Source organism: Pleurodeles waltl, chromosome 10 (genome assembly GCF_031143425.1).
Source record: "Pleurodeles waltl isolate 20211129_DDA chromosome 10, aPleWal1.hap1.20221129, whole genome shotgun sequence".
In the NCBI taxonomy this organism is placed as follows: Eukaryota; Metazoa; Chordata; class Amphibia; order Caudata; family Salamandridae; genus Pleurodeles; species Pleurodeles waltl.
In genome coordinates, this window is record NC_090449.1 from 816,219,668 (window position 1) to 816,238,399 (window position 18,732).

The window sequence follows — 18,732 nt, forward strand, 5'->3', positions numbered from 1 at the left end:
GACAGACACAGCTGTTTCAGAAATGCAGATCTTGGGTTTGCGAGGTAATTAATATCCCCAAATCCTCAGGGAGAAGAGGAACAAGCCTGCAAGCCCTTGGAGGCACTCTGGGCTTTTTTTTAGTTCTTGCATCAGGACAGAGGGCAGCTCAATCAGGCAGAACAGCAGTCCCTTGCAATAGTCAAGCACAGCAAGATGGCAATCCTTTAGCACATCAGCCTTTGCACCAGCGTAGTTTCTTCCAGATCCATTAGTGTACAGACTTGATAGGACCCTCATACTTATACTCAGAAGTGCCTTTGATGTAGGGGGTGACTTCAAAAGGGCCCTCTGAAGTGCACAAGGGCCCCTTTCAGCCCAGCACTGGCTCCAGTCTACCAGTACGGGGTAAATCAGCCCTTTGTGTGAGGGTAGGACACAGCCTATTCAGATGTAAGTGCAAACTATCTCCTTCTCTCCATGGACAGTATGCAGATGAATGCAGATGTATCCCCTGTCACACCCACCCCTTCCTGTGCCATGCCTGTCTTGAGAGTATGCACAAAGTGTAGCTGTCACCCAGGCCAGACTTAGATTGGAGCCAGGCTGCAGACACACAGAGTAAAGCTAGGAGCAGAGAAATGTCCACTTTCTAAAAGTTGCATTTCTAAAATAATAGTGATAAATCAAAATTTACCATTAAAGAGGGTCTATCATTACTATTCCAACCACACCAAACATAATTAAGCTGCTCCTCTCTGATAAGGAATTACCACTTAAAGATGTATAAGGGAATTCCAAATGCTAGCCTATGAGAGGAGAAGGCCTCACTGCAGTGAAGACAAATGTAGCTGTTTGTCACTGCCAGAACAGGTAAAATATAAAAATGCATTTCCTGCCTTTTAGGTACACAGCATCCTACCCTTACAGTCACTTAGGGACTACCTTAGGGGTGACTGATGTACACTAAAAGGGGAGATTGAGGTTTAGCAAGTGGTTTTAAATGTCTAGTCACATTAACAGTAAACTGCACACACAGGCCCTGCAGTGTCAGGCCTGAGGCAGGTTGGAAAAGGCTGCCTGTGTGTGGCACAATAAGTGTTGCAGGTCCACTAGTAGAATTTAGATTACAGACACAGAGTTTATGGTATACCACTTTACAAGGGACTTACAAGTTAGCTAAATATACCAACTGTGTACACACCAATTTTACCATGTTTACGGGAGAAGCACTTGCCATTTTGCACTGGTTAGCAGTAGTAAAGTGCCCAGAGTCCTAAAGCCAACAAAAACGAGGTCAGAAAAAGAGGAGGAGGAGGAAGGCAAAAAGTTTGTGGTGGCCCTTGAGAAAGGGCCATTCTCCAAAATGCCCCCAAAGTTTTTCTTAGAAGATTGCCACACTCACTTTAAGCTGCCTGGGTTGCTGAATACAAAGGCTGCATAGACTTGATTCCACCCCATGCCTCCATCCCAGCAGTTTTTATCTCTTTTTTAGGACTGCTGTTAGCAAAACCTTTCCGTTTCATATATGATACTCACACAGATAGTGATTTCAGCCAGCCCTCTACATCCATTGGTCTATTGTATTATTCATCTTTTTCTTTTACCGACTACAGCTGACAGCACAGGGCAAGTGGTCAGCTCAGTTTAGCTATTGACTTATTTCCTGTGAGTTATGGCACTCTGCTCTTTCACAAGGAGCACATTCATACAAAGTGATTCCCTTCAGTGGCCAGGACTAGTATAACAATGTGTGCATTTCATGGCCAAAACATTTTTTTTCTGATTTGTTTATAAATCTGTGGGAAGGCCCAGCAGCTGCAAAATCAAATACTTATAAAAACTGGCAAGGCAAAACAAGCATTGACTAGACCGAGTGGGTTTGCCAGTTCATGACATTGTCAGAGTCCAAAATTTAAGGCATAGTGGTCCATGTTGGCAATAGCAGGCAAGGGGACCCTGGTTGAAAAATAGGAAAATGCCACCAAAAACCTATGTTGAGTGGGTCACCGTCGCAGGCGAGGCTGTCATTGTTGTGATATGTTCTTCTTCCTAGTCGGCAGAAGCATCTTAAGTAAAATAGTCCCAACCAATTCAGTTGGGAGTTTCTGGTAAATGGGGAAGCCTCCATTGCAATAACAGGCCAGAAGCCAGCTCATTAAATTGTAAATAAGGCCCTAGCAATTCATACCGAAAGGGTATATCTTATATATGTATATAGCTAGTAATATGTGTAGGTCCTGTAAAATGAACTTCTGATGTCATTTAGGTGCTAGAATGAACTTTTCAGAGGAATAGCAATGCTACGTAAATATTATTTTCCAGTTAATCCTCCGACCCTGACATTAGATTTGCAGGATAATTTAGTTTTTTTTAATGACCACTGTACAAACATGCCTTTTCGATGTGAATGTAGTTTTGAATTAATATGGGAAATAATGTTTTTTTGGATTCACAAATGTTAGTGTGAGATTCCATTGCTAGGAAAGACAATATGATTTCAAAGCTCAAATATCCAATAGAGATCTGGCATTAATCTTCAAATGCTGCAAACCAAGCTGCTGCTGTCTTCCTCTCGGGGCTGGCTTTAGGGCGGTGAGACTGGTGTGGTGGTAGTGGGTGCTTGGGGGGCTGGCAGTGACCTCAGGGGGGCGCTGTGTGTAGCAATAACTTACAATTTAAAAGCACCAGCTGCAGAGGTCCTTGTGCAGCCAGCTTTCAGGCTGTAATAAAAATGTCAAGATAGTTCTTGTGATTTGATTAATGTTCCTGCTAGAGAGAGATAGAGATCGTAGTTTTATCTAGTGTTAGTTTTGACTTGCCATATAGTAGCAAAGAGGGTTAATATGCCAGCTGCAAAGAACAGTTCTGTAATTTATGTGGATAGCTGAGTGAATTACTAAAGTCAGCCTTTACCAGCACTTTAATATAAATTAAATGTTTGTGAGAGAGGGGCTATGGAGAGATGATGGGCACTTTTGCCTGCGATAGTGAGGGAATCCGTGGTGATCATGGGGGGGTACCAAAATGTTTGTTGCACCTGTGCCACCACTGCTATACCCAGCCCTGCTTCCTCTGCACTGGTGCAGGTTAGGCTGCCTTGCACCATTGTGCAAGAGTGAGTATGTGTCATTTTATCTGATAGGGAACCCTTCCATTACACGTCAAATACAAGATACTATGCTCAGACATAGTTTAAAACTTTTCTAACTTTGTATATGTACTGTATATTACAGCACCCATGCAACGTTAGAAAAGATTTGAATAAAGAAAGCTTTACTCAAATCTTATGTCCGCCTCAAGGAGGAATACACTTCTGGCCTAAAGCTGTGTTTACCTATATTGGCAGCTAGGGTTTTGGGAACACCAATGTACCTCCCATGGGAAGCTCCATTGACCAAAAGTAGCGCAAAGCACTACTTTGTGCTTCTTTGGGCACTTTTCCAGTGCAAATCAAGATTGCACTGGAATATATAACCCAATTCGAGACTTTGCACTAGTTAGCATCACTTTTTGAAACAATGCCTTGATAAATTTGGCCATTGGGGTTTATGGGACAAGTGGATTGCCTACATCTCCAGCTAATATTCCACAAGATAATGAAGCATTTGAAAGCCAGTCAGTACACCAAATCCCTTCATGACGCACTAGGATTTGAGGAAGAAATGTAAGCTTAAATCAAAAGTCTTGTGGATTTCTGTTTCTTTTTTGGTGTTATGTATCGCTACCAAAGGATGGTGTTAGATCTGATATCCTTTGTGTAGTCTTTCCCCAAACTTTTTGTCTTCACCCCTCCTGTTTTCTGATTTTTGTTTTTGATGACATTATGACTCTGTGCACTTTACCACTGCTAACCAGTGCTAAAATGTTTGTGCTCTTGCTCTCTAAACCATGGTACAATTAAATTACACCCGATTGGCAAATTTAATTTACAAATGAGTCCCTAGTATATGGTACTACATATATCCAGGGGCCATAAATTAAATGTTGCTAGTGGGCCTGCAGCACTCATTGTGCCATCCATGAAGATGCCCTTTAAAACATGTCTTAGGCCTGCCATTGCAACCTGTACTGCAGTTTTATACCTGCCAATTCAACCTTTTCCCGGGGCTAAACCTTCATTTTTAATACATATGTCACTCCTAATATAGTTTAGAAAGGTACATAGAGCAGGGAGCATTATATTTAAAAAGTAGAACTTGTGGTTTTTTTTTGTTTTTGCATGTCCTGCTTGTGAAAAATTCCTACATTCATTTTCACTACAGTAAGGCCAATCCCTCTTATTGATAACATTGGGTTACCATATTAGATTTAATAAATACTACCTTTTGATTGGGAGCAGGTAGGAATGTTCTGTTTAGACTCAAAGGAATTGTAATCTAAGATCCTCTTTGATTGCAATCTTGGATTTTAAGTCTCAATTCTGAAAATGTCACTTTTAGAAAGCTGGCATTTTCTTGTACTACCCATTTGGTGACTACTGCCAGTGTCCTGGCTCACCTGACTGTGAATTGCTGTGCTGTTGAGTTTGTGTATTCCTGCCAAACAGTAAGTCAAAGGGCACTCGCTGTAGGCATGATGGGCCCTCCAGTCAGTATGATTGGGCGGAGCTTTTTCCTGCCCCACTTATACTTTAAAGGACTTGCCTCCAGCACACACAAAAGGACCTGACACTAGCCATTTGTCACCCCAGACATCTTGGAGCCTTGTCAGGGGAAGGGAGGAACTTTCCAAATCCTGATGTGTGAGTAGCATAGGGAATGCCCCCACTTCAACGGCTGGAGCCAGATATAGATATTAGTCTCATGGAACACCTGTTTGGTATACTCTTGTATCTGTGAACTCTACAGAAGAGTGTCTTGCTGCTTGAGGCCTGCTTTGTTCCCCAGAGGACTGTCCTGCTGGTACAAACAGTGGTGGCTGGTGACATTTGAAAGTGGTTGGGCATAAAAGTTGGGTGTGACTTTCATGTAGGGAGTGAAGCGAGCAAACTTAATAGACAAACATGGGGTCCAAAAATTTAAAAAAGATTGACAAATGGTGCATTTGAAATCAAATGAATTTAGGGAGAATGCACGGTTTATAAAGCAGTGGGAACGTATAGTCTTGAAATACTAAACACATTAGTTACTTTAATGTGCAAATTATACAGCGCGACAACTTCAGGACCTTTAAAGTGTGTGCTTGCCCTGTGTCTTGCACTGCATGTAGCATCAGCTTTGGAATAAAATGCTCTAACCAGGCATCAGGAAGCCCCCACAGCTACTGGCTGCAATCCATCATTCAGAAATATGTGTAGACAGATATTTAAGTGGGATGAAAAAAGTGGGGGATTTCTAAAAGGGAAAATGTAAAATAAATTTCTGTGATTCTGTCATTCATTTACACTCAATTTCATTTGCAACTGGAACACATGACTATTGTTCTGTGTGTTCTGCAGAGAGACCAGCCCACTGTCAGACATCTTGCTTGCCTTCAGCCTCAGCACCAGCCCTCTCAATCAAAGCTCCTCATAAACACCTGGCACGAGTCAAAGTTTGCAGTATGCAAGAGTAATATAATGCACAAAAACACAGCATGATGAAACAGCTAACTCTCTTAGGGAATGCAACATTAAGAAAAACATGAGAAATAAGAGGAAGTAAATGGCTGACACACACCACACACATTTTAACATTCCTTGTTGGCATATCAATCTATGTTTGTGGCATTAATGTTAAGGGCATGAAGATATGGCCAGCTTTAACACCATACAGCTGATAACTTCCTTTACTGTATGCATGTATTTTTCCCCTTGCGATTGACTTGGATATTTGGATCCATTTTGCAAGGGACCAAGAACCATGCTCATCATTCACTTGACTCTGATATTTTGATTCATTTCACAAGGGAACAAGAACCGTTCTCGTAGTTTGGAACAATTTCACGAGAAACAAATACAGCAGCTCCACTCCACTTCTAAAGGAGCCAGTGATCTGCAGCTAGGGCCTGAGGTGTCACATGGGAGAGGTTAGCATGACAGGGGGTCTCAGTACAGTAAAAATAACACAAGATTAGCTTTATAAAACTTACTGTTACAGAAGACAAAGCACTAAATCACACATGCTTGCATCCACTCCTACTGTGTGACGAATGGGGAAAGGGTGGGATCTATGCCTGTTAATGACAGATGACTGCCCTCACGCATGAAGACCCAGACGCCCAAAATCATAATGCTAAATGGGTCACTGGCCTATAGTGGATAAAGCCACAGACCACAATGGAAATAAAGAACTTTAGAGCAGTCAGTTGTGCATCACAGTGTAGAAAGTTGATTTGCTGCCTGGCTTCCGTCTCGGGCTTCACAGTGAGGCAGGGCAGGCAGCCTTGGACAGACAGCCCAGACCTAAATGCATCGATTTGTTTAGAGATACTATTGTATCTCTAAACAAATCGATCTATTTAATATTTTTTATATGAATGTTTAGGAATTTCAGAGGGGCGCAGCCCTTCAGCCCTAAAAGAGAAACCACCACTGGCTACAAAAGGGCTACCCTGCTGCATAAGGATTGCCCTGCTCTCTGAGAAGGAAGACTGCACGTGCTTCCTTCACCCCAGGCTAATGTGAGTGACTCCAAACGTATGTAGACTGACTTCCTAGTCTGTGCTACAGGGGCACAACAAGCTCCAGAGGCCTCCCTGCAACTGCCCAGCTGTCTTATTGCAACTGGACCTGCAACTGGACTTACCCGAGCTCTGCTGGCCTTTGCTAGAGTAAGTTCCTGATCCTTAAGAGATGCTTTATGTGGCCCTGGATCCTTGGATGGCATCAAAGTGCACCCATCCGAGAAGGAAGGGAAACGTTTTGAGCTCTTTGCGACATGGATGGGCCCTTTGACACTGAGACTCTGCTACCTGCGACGACCGTCAGAGCAAAGCTACAGTGAACCCAACTCTTTGCACTACAGAGACTGCAAATGATGGGCGGCAGTGAGAGATTTGCACTTTGCACTACAGCAACAACAGCCCTCGGTGAATACCCATGCCACACTTCAGCAACAACTGTCTGCAACGCCAGACCAGTTCTTGGAGCTACAGTGATGACCGATCACAACAGCAGGCCTGCGGTTCACGCTACAGCTGTAATCGGCAACTGCACTCTCCCAGCTTGTTACGGTCTCCTCCCCTGCAACCTGGATTCTTCACACCTAAGTCTGAAAAGGTAACTTCTTCAACAGGACTAACTTGGTTCCTGTATTCGTCATATGCTCCATTGTGGTCCTCCTGGCTTTACCCCAGTCTAGTACAACCGGATGACAGCAGGTGGCGATTTGTCACTATCACTAACACTCCATTTATATTGATTATATTTTTGTCATTATGGTATCATTTTGTGTATTAAACTTTTTATTATTGTTCTAATTTGGTGTAGGAATTTTTATGAGTTGTGCTTTATCACTTTTTATGTGATTCATTTACATAGTGTCTCTAAGTTAAGCTTGACGGCTTTTGTGCCAAACTACCAGAGTAAGGCACAGGTTAATTTAGTAACTTTTGTAGTTCACCCTGACAAGGATTGTGGTTGTTGCTAGAGAAGGGTTTACACCCTCCTCAATCAATAACACGATTTCCTACAAATGGCACGTGGCATCTTTGGAGCCTAATTCACATATGTAATGGTGTTAAAGTAGTATAGAAAATAAATCTATAGATTTATGCCTCCATTTGTAGTATGTTTTCATCTTTTTTGGATGTCAGAATTAATTCCAGAATTTTGCTTGGCAAACTTTTTAATTTTCATGTGTGGAGCGATTCAGATGCATGGAAATATACAGTCTACATTTTTGTCTGTGGAGGTATTATGCAAAAGTGCACTTGCACTTGAAAAACATTTTCCACAGAGAAAGTATTTTTTGTCATTCTCATTCAACTCATTCGCCTATACCCCACCATTTCCTGAAAATGCAAAAGAATGTACTCCTGTCTTTGACATCAGTAAACGTACAATTTTATTTGATATAGGAAACTAGAGGCACATTGTTGGTGAATACACACCTTCCATGTCTTCTGTGTTAGCCAAATTATACTGAAGAACCCATCCTAGAATGTCCACAAACCTGGCAATGGTAGGAAATTTGCTTATCTTGAAAGTCTATCATGGTAGTGAAATTTCCAGTAGTGAGGGCTAAGTCTGATCATTCGTGATTTTTTGTATCAAGTATAAGATTTTGTCTTGCCAACTGCTTTTAGTTGGGCTGCTAACCTAAACTTATGTGTGCAATTAGCACTGTGAATTGTGGCCGTAGAAAGTATTGAGTGAAGACCAAAACAGCAAAGGGTAAGACATAGTTCTTTGGGTTTGGCACACCATTGATAGCTGACTGTTAGAAGAGTTGAAAAGTATACATTTTGAATTAATACAAACTAAATAATATACAGTGACAGGTGTTTTTGTCAGCCCTCACTTAGGCATTGCTTGCTGGATTTGCCATTCACAATCTTAGCCTAAAGTTAGTCAACCCCCTTCTGCCATTGTCTGTTCTCCTGAGTATTTTCTGTCACCTGTGGCATGTGTGCCTAGCAGGCATTCAAGTGAGCAAGTGACACCAAAACACAGCCTGTGTACATGGCCCACAAACCTCCAGCCAACATTATTACATACTGGGAAGCAGAAAAGGCAGTGATCTGGCGCTGATCAAAATGCGCCTACTCCTCTCTCACCCACCAGACATCAGTAGCTTATCCATTCCTGTGTTTTTCATTGCATTGTGGGAAGGACAGTCTGACATTTGAAATGAGAGATGCAACTCACAACTCCCAGAATGCAAAAAATGAAACCAGACCTCGCAAAACCACTAGCACACGGCATAGAAGCATGAGCATACCACATGCTTCAACCCCTATCAAACAGGGGGCCACCTTTTCAGGATATGACTCCTTCAACCTGAAGCCTATGAATAACTTCAAGATGAAGATGTTTCATGATCCCTGACCACATTCTGCAGGGGGCATCCCCTCCCTGCCCACCCTTGCCTCACCTGCCCACCACTGAAAAGAACAACTTGAGATCTCTGTTAAATTCTGCGTTGGGTCTGATCCAGTACACTTTCCAGTTCAGGAAAGCTCAAACATGTTTCCTCGTGTTTTTCAACACTAGTCCGGTTGTTATACTCGTGTGGAAAATGTTTTAGAACTGGACCTAAGGCATACAGTCCTAGAATACTGAAATAAGACTTGACTTAGAGCAATGTTTTCTTTCAACGATTCCACTAGAACATTGCAATCCATTTCTGGTCAAAGAGAATCACTTCCAGCAAAATCCAATGCTATTGCTTTTTGAGAAAGCAGGTAAATGAAATGCGCATATGTGCAACCTAATATCCAATACATGTGTTTTGTCAGAAAATCCCATTGTCTGCAGTCTCTGTGCAAGTTCTTTACTGCCTGAGTGCATGGCCTTGTGCTGATCAACAGGCAAGTCATCACAACCCAAATCTAAGTAATTTTCTAGGGAGAGCCGCATAGGTACTTGGAAGAGGGAAGCACCTATCTAGAAGCAGTGAGGAAGCCTCACATAAAACATTAAAATCAGTGTTTATAGTGGTGGTCATCAACATTTTGAACAGGTGCAACATCGAGGATAGAACTACACTGATGTTGACACCCATGTGTCTGTCTACAGCCTGTTTAGAGCATAGATTTTTAGGGTGTAACTACTTCAGATAAAAGTGACCTATTAGGTTAAGGCTATTTCTCAATATATGGAACGTATCAACATAAACAGCAAGTCTCACAGTGATAAGAGCAGGACTTTCATGACAGAATCTCACCAAATTGGGACGTCCTGAAGAAGGTGCCTGATCCTGTAGGTTCAATACTTGAGTGAAGAAACATGCTGATGGAAAAGAAAAGTGGGGCCTGTTGTTCAGCACTCCTTTTTGTAATCTTGTGGTGGGAGACACCATTGAAAACCACTTTGAGCTAACCCACACAAATTTTTAATATAGACCTCACCGTTTAACAAAGGGAGAATATAAATGTCATAAGAGATATAACGTCATCCAAAGTAGAGAACCCATACTTAGGAGCCTGTACAACCAGTGAAAAGTAGTACTCTTGGAAATGTCCCATGGCTAGATGTAGAACCTAGAGCTGACATATATTACACTAGGTAGGTGATGGCTTGGATGTTTCTATATGTTCATGTCTACAAAGAGCATACAACAGTCCTTTAGCACCTCTTTCTCTCTAGGGGTTGAATCCTTCATCCTTGCCAGCATCAAGCCGAGGAACCCTGAACGGCTAAAGCACGAGGTCTTTGCAACATGGTAATTTCTCCTGAACATTGCATCCACTTTCAGTCGAGCTCTCTCCTCAGTGCCAAGTTTCCCTACCTTATATATGTTAAACAAACTCAAGAGGAAGATTCTAGCAATCCCCCCTCCCTTCGGTTATGAAATTTAAGTGCTGACTGTACTCGGTCTGCATTGAAAACATGCAAAGGAGCAGGCCCTGCCACAGTGCGCATTCCAGAGACAGAGCTATACTTTTCCTTGATGAAAACATTCCTGAGCTAAGACACTCTTATGTCTATCTTCCACATCTTCCACATCTCCCATGTTGTGTCCCACCATGGTGTAACCCTGTACTGGTGAGAAAAGCGCAAACACGTTCTGTGTGAAAAACAAGCTCGGTGTGGAAAAATCATGCGTTGCCACTGTGATGGCACCTGAAGCTAGGCACAAAATGGAGTCCTTGGTCAAGATGGAGTCGTGGTCAAATACACATAGCATTACAGAGAGCTAATGGCTTTGGCAATTGGGGGTTGGGTGGTGAACGGGAGGACGGTGTAGGTGGACAACAGGATGGTTAAATTAAGCACTATCAAGCAACTTTATGAGTAAATGTAAGCACACTATAAAGAATGCTTTGCTTAAAGGTACTGCCTTGTAATCTTTGTATTGTCCATAAATCACTAACTGTCAGTTACCATTCTGCCTAAAAGTACTGTTAACAATACCCCATCATTAAATAGAAAATGAGCATTGGTAACTTGCATACATGCTACTTATATACAATCAAAGTCCAAGAAGAGTACTAAACTTTAAAACAAAATTCAGATACATAGACTGTTATACTAGACGAGGATTTGTAAAAAAAAAAAAATCTTTCTTTTTTTTGCGGGGGGGCAAGGTGCTCCTTTTTTATTTTTTTTTGCAGTTTTATAATGTGCCAACTCGACCCAAGGTTATTGATTTTTTTTTTTTCTTTTTCTTTTTTTTTTTTTTTTTTTTTACACAAGCCATGCCCAGACTCAAACCTGGTTTACCCAGAGCAAAGTGAGCTAAAATGAAGAAAGCTACTAGGAGAGCTTTGAGGGGGTGACACTCAGCTTCACATCAAGAACACAGCCTTACCAGTGAGCTCTTTGTGCGCCGACATGACATCATGACTTGACATGGCCGTCACCTTTGCCGCTAATGGTCACATGACTGCAAAGTGACACCACTTTCACTCTGTCGGGGAACTTAACACAATAAATATATTTGATGTTACTTTATGAAATGCACATGATTTAAAAAGAATTGTAAAGCAAAAAGTTGTTTCTTTAACATGCAGGAAAACAGCAGTTTTGTTCCTTGTTTACAGGTCACAAAATTCATGTAGCAACCAGTCCGCCGACTTCTGTACCCTTGTCTTGGAAATCTAGCTACATGAGTTGTGCGTACCGCTGCTACTCGGCATTTTTTGCAGTTGGGTTCCGAGCGTCCACAGTACATCCTGCTAAAACATAAGGAGAAGTAACAGGGAGGTGGGGATAATTTTAAAACATGAGGTCTGCGTTCCACTACTAATCAGCACCTTTTGCACTCATTTCATCTATGAATATGATTACTTTCTTGGTTTTCTACATGACCATGGAATGCATTGTGGGTTTGTAGTGTTCTTTTCTTCCCCTTAATTATCCTGATATATCTTATAGTCATGATTAGTAGGAAACAGAGTCTGTGATGACATGGGGTATGAAGGCTACCAGTTGTCTTTGATTGTTAGATGTCACTTGCCTGTGCTGTATAAATGTAAAAGAATGTTGTGCCCGGAGTCGTACCAAAACAGTAAATACAATTAGAAAAGCTCAGCACCGGAATAGAAAACAGTCACACTCACCTGGAAGTAAAGAAGCAATTATCCATACAAGTTCTAGTCTTGCTCTACACTATTGATTTGTTTCGGTGTTGTTATGGATAATGTGTTGCTCTACAGAACGTGGATGACTCAGCAGAATGCAAACAAGATAGAATTCCCTAAAACAGTTAGATTTTGTGACAAAATCAAAAGCGGGCGGGCAGGAGATGAGTGGTGAGGAAGTTTAGAAGGGTAGGCAAAGCAGACACAATGGCTTTGGTTGGCAGAAGGTATGTACATTAAACCATGGGTTCAACAAAGATGCTGAAAATGTAATTGGCACTTAAACTTGGCGGGAGGGGTACTTTCTGATTTCAAATGCTGTGCTGAAGCAGTGTATACACACCTAGGACCAGTAGCTAAAGTCAAATATTTTGTGTTTGAGGCCGTTGTGTTGCTTTATTAGCATTTGGTTCGCTCTAAGATGTTACTGTGTGCCTAAGTATGCATCACGTTCACAGTCCCTGCCTCATAGCCTGATTCCCTGAACAGTCCCTTAGTTCTTTCAGCAGTGGATACTTGCATTTGCATGAAGTACACTAATATCAATATCAGAATTAGCATGAACTTTTTCTGCCCCAGGTGCATTTAATTGTTTGAGTGCAAGGAGTTTTCATGAAGTTAGAGTAGCCAAAACTGCCATATTTACTCCTCAGGGGAGAGGAGTGATGTGTAAGGAAAACAGAATTTCTTTGACTTGCATGAAAGAGCTATGACACGGGAGTGTTGACTGTGTCATATAGCAAATAGTACCTGAATTGTAGCACGAGCAGCAGAGGGGCACTTATTAAAGCTGATTAATGTGTACTCGGTCTGTGCGCCATGGACTGAAAAGGGAGTGACTCATGCCAAGCCACTGCCCAATGAAAAGACAGCAAACAGGAAAGACAATGATGACAACGAATGGCACCCTAAGGCAGGTTCCAAGCACATTCTTGTACACAAGAGTCTCACAAGCGAGAGCACATGCCCCAGCAGGCTCAACCTAAACAAGCATTGGCATAGCCAATAGGTCTCATTTTTTATGTGAATGCACTATTTTTGTATTTCTATTGTGTTATTGTTTAGCAACTCTCATTGCCACTTCAAGTGAAAAAAAAACCCTAAATATGTGTAAGACACTGTACTCATGCGCATCGAAAATATAAAAAACGGTTGGGAGCTGTGCTCAGAGCATTAGCCACCTCCTTGTATCAGACTACTGATATGCTTTGTTAATGACATAGAGCCGCATGCTGTGTCAGAATCAATAAGCGCCAGGGTGGTGGGGGGGAGAGATGTGGAGAGGTAGAGAGGTAGAGGGGTAGAGGTAGAGAGACAGGGGTAGAGATAGAGAGGGAAGAGTAGAGAGGTAGAGATGTACAGAGTTGTAGAGGTAGAGAGGGAGGGGTAGGGATAGAGAGAGAGTGGCAAAGGTAGAGGTGTAGAGGTGTTGAGAGGTAGAGTTGGAGAGATATAGAGGTGTAGAGAGAGAGAGGTAAATGTAGGGAGAGAGGGGTAGAGGTAAAGAGAGGGGTGGAGGTAGAGAGGTAGGTAGAGAGAGAGAGAGAGGTAGAGAGAGAGTGGGTAGAGGTAGAGAGAGAGGGTTAGAACTAGAGAGAGAGGTAGAGGTATAGGTGTAGAGAGGTAGAGGAGTAGAGCAGTAGAGATGTAGACAGGTATAGATAGAGAGTTACAGGTAGCGATGTAGAAATAGAGGTATAGAGGTAAAGGTAAGTAGAGAGATAAAGGTAGAGAGAGAGGTAGAGGTGTATAAGTAGTGAGAGAGAGGGGGTAGAGGTAGAGAAAGAGGGGTAGAGGTAGAGAGATGGGGTAGAGGTAGAGAGATGGAGGTAGAGGTAGAGAGAGAGGTATGGTTATTTGTGTAAAGAGGTAGAGGTGTAGAGAGGTAGGTAGAGAAGTAGAGAAAGGGAGGGGTAGAGGTGGAGAGGGGTAGAGGTAGCGTTAGAGAGAGGTAGATGTAGTGGTGTAGAGAGAGAGGTAGAGATAGCAAGAGCTAGAGAGAGAGGTAGAGAGGGAGGGGGTAGAGAGAGAAAAATAGGTAGAGAGAGGTAGAGGTACAAAGGGGGGTAGAGGTAGAGAGAGGTAGAGGTAGAGAGATATCCTAGAACAAAGTGCCATCACTGCGCTCAAAGTGCAGAGAGAGAGATATATCCAAGAACAAAGCGCCATCATCGCACTCGAAGTGCAGAGAGATATCCAGGAACAAAGCATCATCACAAACAAAACCTGAAACCTTCGGTGTGTTTTCAGTGGTGTGGTATGAACACATTGCTGTGGACAGCCAAAAATAAACACTAAGGGTGCAATGTCCAGACGGGAGGAGGGAGGAGTGGTCTTCCCACACTGTAACGGGAGGAAGCATGAACGTAGTGTGATGGCCAACAAAAATGTTTCTTAGTGAAATCGCTTGAGAGGGAACTAAGTACACAATGGAGGGACATTTACAAAATGCACCAATAAAAAGGAAGCATTTAAGGCCAACACAACAAAGAAAGATAGGCAATAGTGGGCGTGGTTAAAGACCATAGACTGAAATCAGCATGCCTTGCACACAGCACATGTGCGCTGCCTAGGCTTGACCTAAAAATGACGGTGCTGCATGGCATCAGGATAAAGCTAGCGCTGTAGAGCATTAACCATGCCAATAGGACCCAAAGATGAAATCTATTGGCTTTGTCAATGCTTATTGTTTCCAGTCTCTGTTCTAAAGTTTATACAGCTAGTTTTTATGAGCAGTGATAGCGCAACTAATAACCAAACTAAATTGCCCTTTAGAAGAAAGCCCTCGATTAAAATAAGGAGAGCTCCTGGTGTGCTGCAGAGCAATTGTTTCCAGCAGCTGATGAACCATCAATCAGTCTGGCATCGTACCAGAGGAGGAGATCTGTTTATTTTCTTCCTTTGTGGGTGCTGAAGCCTAGTCTTGCCTCTTACTTACTCAAGCTTTCAAGACAACTTGCTCTACCCACTTGCACCGCACTGAATGCAATCCTCTGTTTGGGATATTTAGTATCCATATCCACACGGATGTGCAGCACGCTAAAGACAAGCCTATATTTGGGCCTCCGTGCACTGGCACAGGGCCAGGAATTCTGCTGGTTACATGCCACTGGTAAATAGAGGAAATATTCTTTCCATAACACTTCTCCACTTTGTAATCTCTATCCTCCTTGCACTACAACACTCCTGTCTTCCTGCGATTCTTTGTATGCCTCCATTTCAAAGCCGTCTTGTCGAGCCGAATACGTCCCCAGCCCCCCTTCCTGTGCTCAATCGCCGGGATGTTAACAGCCTTGCCATCTCTCTACGACAATTTCTGCCTTCATTTGCACACTCCAAAGTGCCCGCTTTCTGTTTAAACACATTTTTGAGAATCATAACCTGATCCTCAATCACAGCCTGGACATTTTTTATTTTATAAAAGAGACCTAGTTGAAATACCACTCAGCCCCAAATATGCCTTGTGCTGCTCCATCAGGATACAGATTTACACTATATATGGTTCCTCAAGCCCCAGGGGCAGGGTGACTGTGAATTTAAATGATCTTAACTATATCTAGTGCTTTATGTACTATCGATGATTTGGAATATCATCTTCTCAGCATATCTATCGGCCCTAAATGTACCACGTAAAAATGATTACCTCCCGTCCCTCCCTCGCCTTCCTTTTAACCAATGAGGCCTCCCGCCTCCCCTCTAGACCCTCCCTTCCCCTTTCAAAAACCCCCCCCACCTTTATCCCCTCCTGTTCTTTTGTCTAGCCCACGCTAGACGGTTTTCTTTCCCTTTCTTACCTGCACGGCGGGGCCTGGAGGTCGTCGATGGAGGCACTCCTCGGGACGCGGAGCTCCGCGAGGAGTGCTACGGCTGGGTCGCGTCTTGAACGAGCAGCATGGTTGCTCGAGAGGCGTGTCCTGGAGGCCGGCTGACGGGGTCAGCCGGCCCTCTGTGGCTGGGACGTTGATTTCCGGGTTTCAGCGCCGCGGAGCCGCGGGGAACCGAGGGACTTCAACTCTGAGATGCTCTCAGGTAGGACGGGCGTTCGGCCCGTGGTTTTTATGTATTTTGATGAAATAGGTGACCTCTTTAGGGATTGGTGGAGCCCTGATTGGGGGGAGGACCAGGTGCCTATATAGAGGGTAGTTTTTTGGGGTTCAAGTCAGTGATTATTTGTTTACCATGCCTAAAGTTCCAGCAAAGAGACGTAGGATTGTCTCTTCTTCCTCGGAGGAGGAGGGGGGTGAGGCTAGCATTACTACTCCTGAGAACTCACAGGTACCTGGCAGGGGTACTCCCTTCATGTCCAGAGAGGAGGTTCAGGATATGATTGAGGTGGCGGTGACCAGGGCACTACAAGCAGGCGTGGCCAGGACTGGTCAGTCTAAATGTGCGCATTCATCGGTAGCAGCTAGGAAATCCTCATCGGAGAGTGAGGATGAGGCCCCATCGACGTCATCTGGGGGGAAATATGTTTCCAGAGAAGATATGTGGGAAGTGATGGCACATGTTCGGGACAATTTGGGTTTCCCAGTGTTTCAACCTGCAGACTCGGATTCTCATTTATTTCCTCAATATAAGACACCTTCAAAGTTTGCCATGCCTTTTCAGGGACCTGTGAGGGATATGGTGTTTCGTGAGTGGAAGGAGGTGGATAAGGCTCAGGTTCCACGATTCCTTCAGAAACTTTACTTACTTGAGGGTGAGGAGGTTTTGCCTCCTTCAGTACGCCTGGACTCTATTTTGGCTACTCTGATTGGCAAAACGGCAGTCAATCCGGAGGATTGTGTGCCTACGGATGCCACTGACCGTAAAGTGGATTCGGGTCTTAAGAGGGCTTTTGCTGCGGAAAATCTGGCGCTGAGGGCAGGGATTTATTCTGCTTATGCGTCACAGTCATTGGTTCAAGACTTTGATAAACTGGCGGTGGCTGTACAGGAAGGGGCGGAATGTTCGGAGCTCCTGGCTGGTATGGAGCAGCAGGCCAGATTGTTGGCTGATGTGTCTTCGGATGTGGTCCGTACTTCGGCTCTGGCATCTGGGTCTTTGATTGGGGCTCGTAGGTCCCTCTGGTTGCGTTCCTGGAAGGCTGATCCGGGGGAAAAGGCGGCCTTGTTGAGACTGCCGTTTGAAGGTCGTACCTTGTTTGGAGAACAATTGCCATCCATGCTTTCCAAGGCTTTTAAGGAACGGAAGCATGCCTTACCTTATAAAGGGGGTTCTTCTTCGGGTAAAGGGTGGAAGAAACATTCCAGATCTTCTACTAGGGATGCTAAATCCTTTTCATTTAGGAAACGGCGTTTTCAGCCGCGTTTTTCACCTAAGAAGTCTGCTCCTGCGACCCGGGGTGGTTTCAAGAAGGGGTCCTGACAATCACTGTGGGCCTGGCAGAGGGCCGGTTGGGGGAAGACTGAGTCACTTTCTTTCGGCTTGGAAGGACAGTGTAAACGATCATTGGGTACTAGACATTGTGGCCAATGGTTATGTCATAGATTTTGTGGTGGTTCCTCCAGATTCAGGGGTACGTCCCACACCTCTGCCTTCAGAGGGGTCACGGAGAAGAGCATTATTGGACGGAGTGCGGGACTTACTGGTCAAGGGGGCCATTTCCCACGTTCCGCTAGACGAGCGGGGTCAGGGCACTTATTCGGTCTTGTTTCTTGTGCAGAAAGTTTCAGGGGGATTTCGGCCGGTGCTCAATCTAAAGGAGGTGAATACCTGGATCAGGACAGTGCATTTCCGCATGCTGTCCATTCAGACTATTTTTCCATTCGTCAGACACGGGGACTTTCTGGTGTCACTGGATCTACAGGATGCTTACCTACACGTACCGGTGGCAAGATCCTCTCAAAAGTTCCTGAGGTTTGCTGTGGGTCAGGACCATTATCAGTTTTGCGTTCTGCCTTTCGGTCTAAAATCTTCTCCTCGAATTTTCACAAAGGTGCTGGCTCCTCTAGTGGCTTTGCTTCATTCAGAAGGGGTATTTCTGCAACCTTATCTAGACGACATTTTGATTCATGCCCAATCACGAGACCTTTTGCAGAAGCAGGTGGTCCATGTTCTGGGGGTCCTACAAAACCACGGGTTTTTAATCAATTGGGAGAAGTCAGACTTAGTGCCGTCCCAGGATCTGGTTTTTCTGGGAGCTCGGTTTCAGACTCTTCTTGGGTTGGGGACTGTGTCAGAAAAACGGTTGGGTGTCCTACAGGCTTTGGTAAAGAAGGTATTGTTGCGGTCTGCTCCCCGAGCTCTTCTATGGTTGCGTCTGCAGGGTCATTTGGCGTCGGTGATATTTCTGGTTCCTTGGGCACGTTTCCATCTCCTGTGCTTGATGACATGGTTCTTGAGAAGGTGGACACCAGGGTCCGGTTCTCTGAAGGACAGGGTTCCAGGGTCCGGATTGATTCACAGAGAGTTGCAATGGTGGTTGGATGCAGACCACCTGAGGATAGGGGTTTCTTTATCGCCTCTGAGACCCGTGGTGGTGACGACGGATGCCAGCCTCTCCGGTTGGGGGGCATGGATGGGGTCGGCTCAGATTCAGGGGTTTTGGTCCCCTCGGGAGGCGAGTCGGTCGTCGAATTGGCG

General features: G+C 44.1%; 1 protein-coding gene across 2 annotated transcripts in view; it reads left to right on the forward strand.

Moving 5' to 3' along the window:
• Positions 1 to 18,732, forward strand: part of MYRIP (myosin VIIA and Rab interacting protein) — a 1,334,264-nt gene that overhangs the window by 846,695 nt on the left and 468,837 nt on the right. The window lies entirely within an intron of this gene.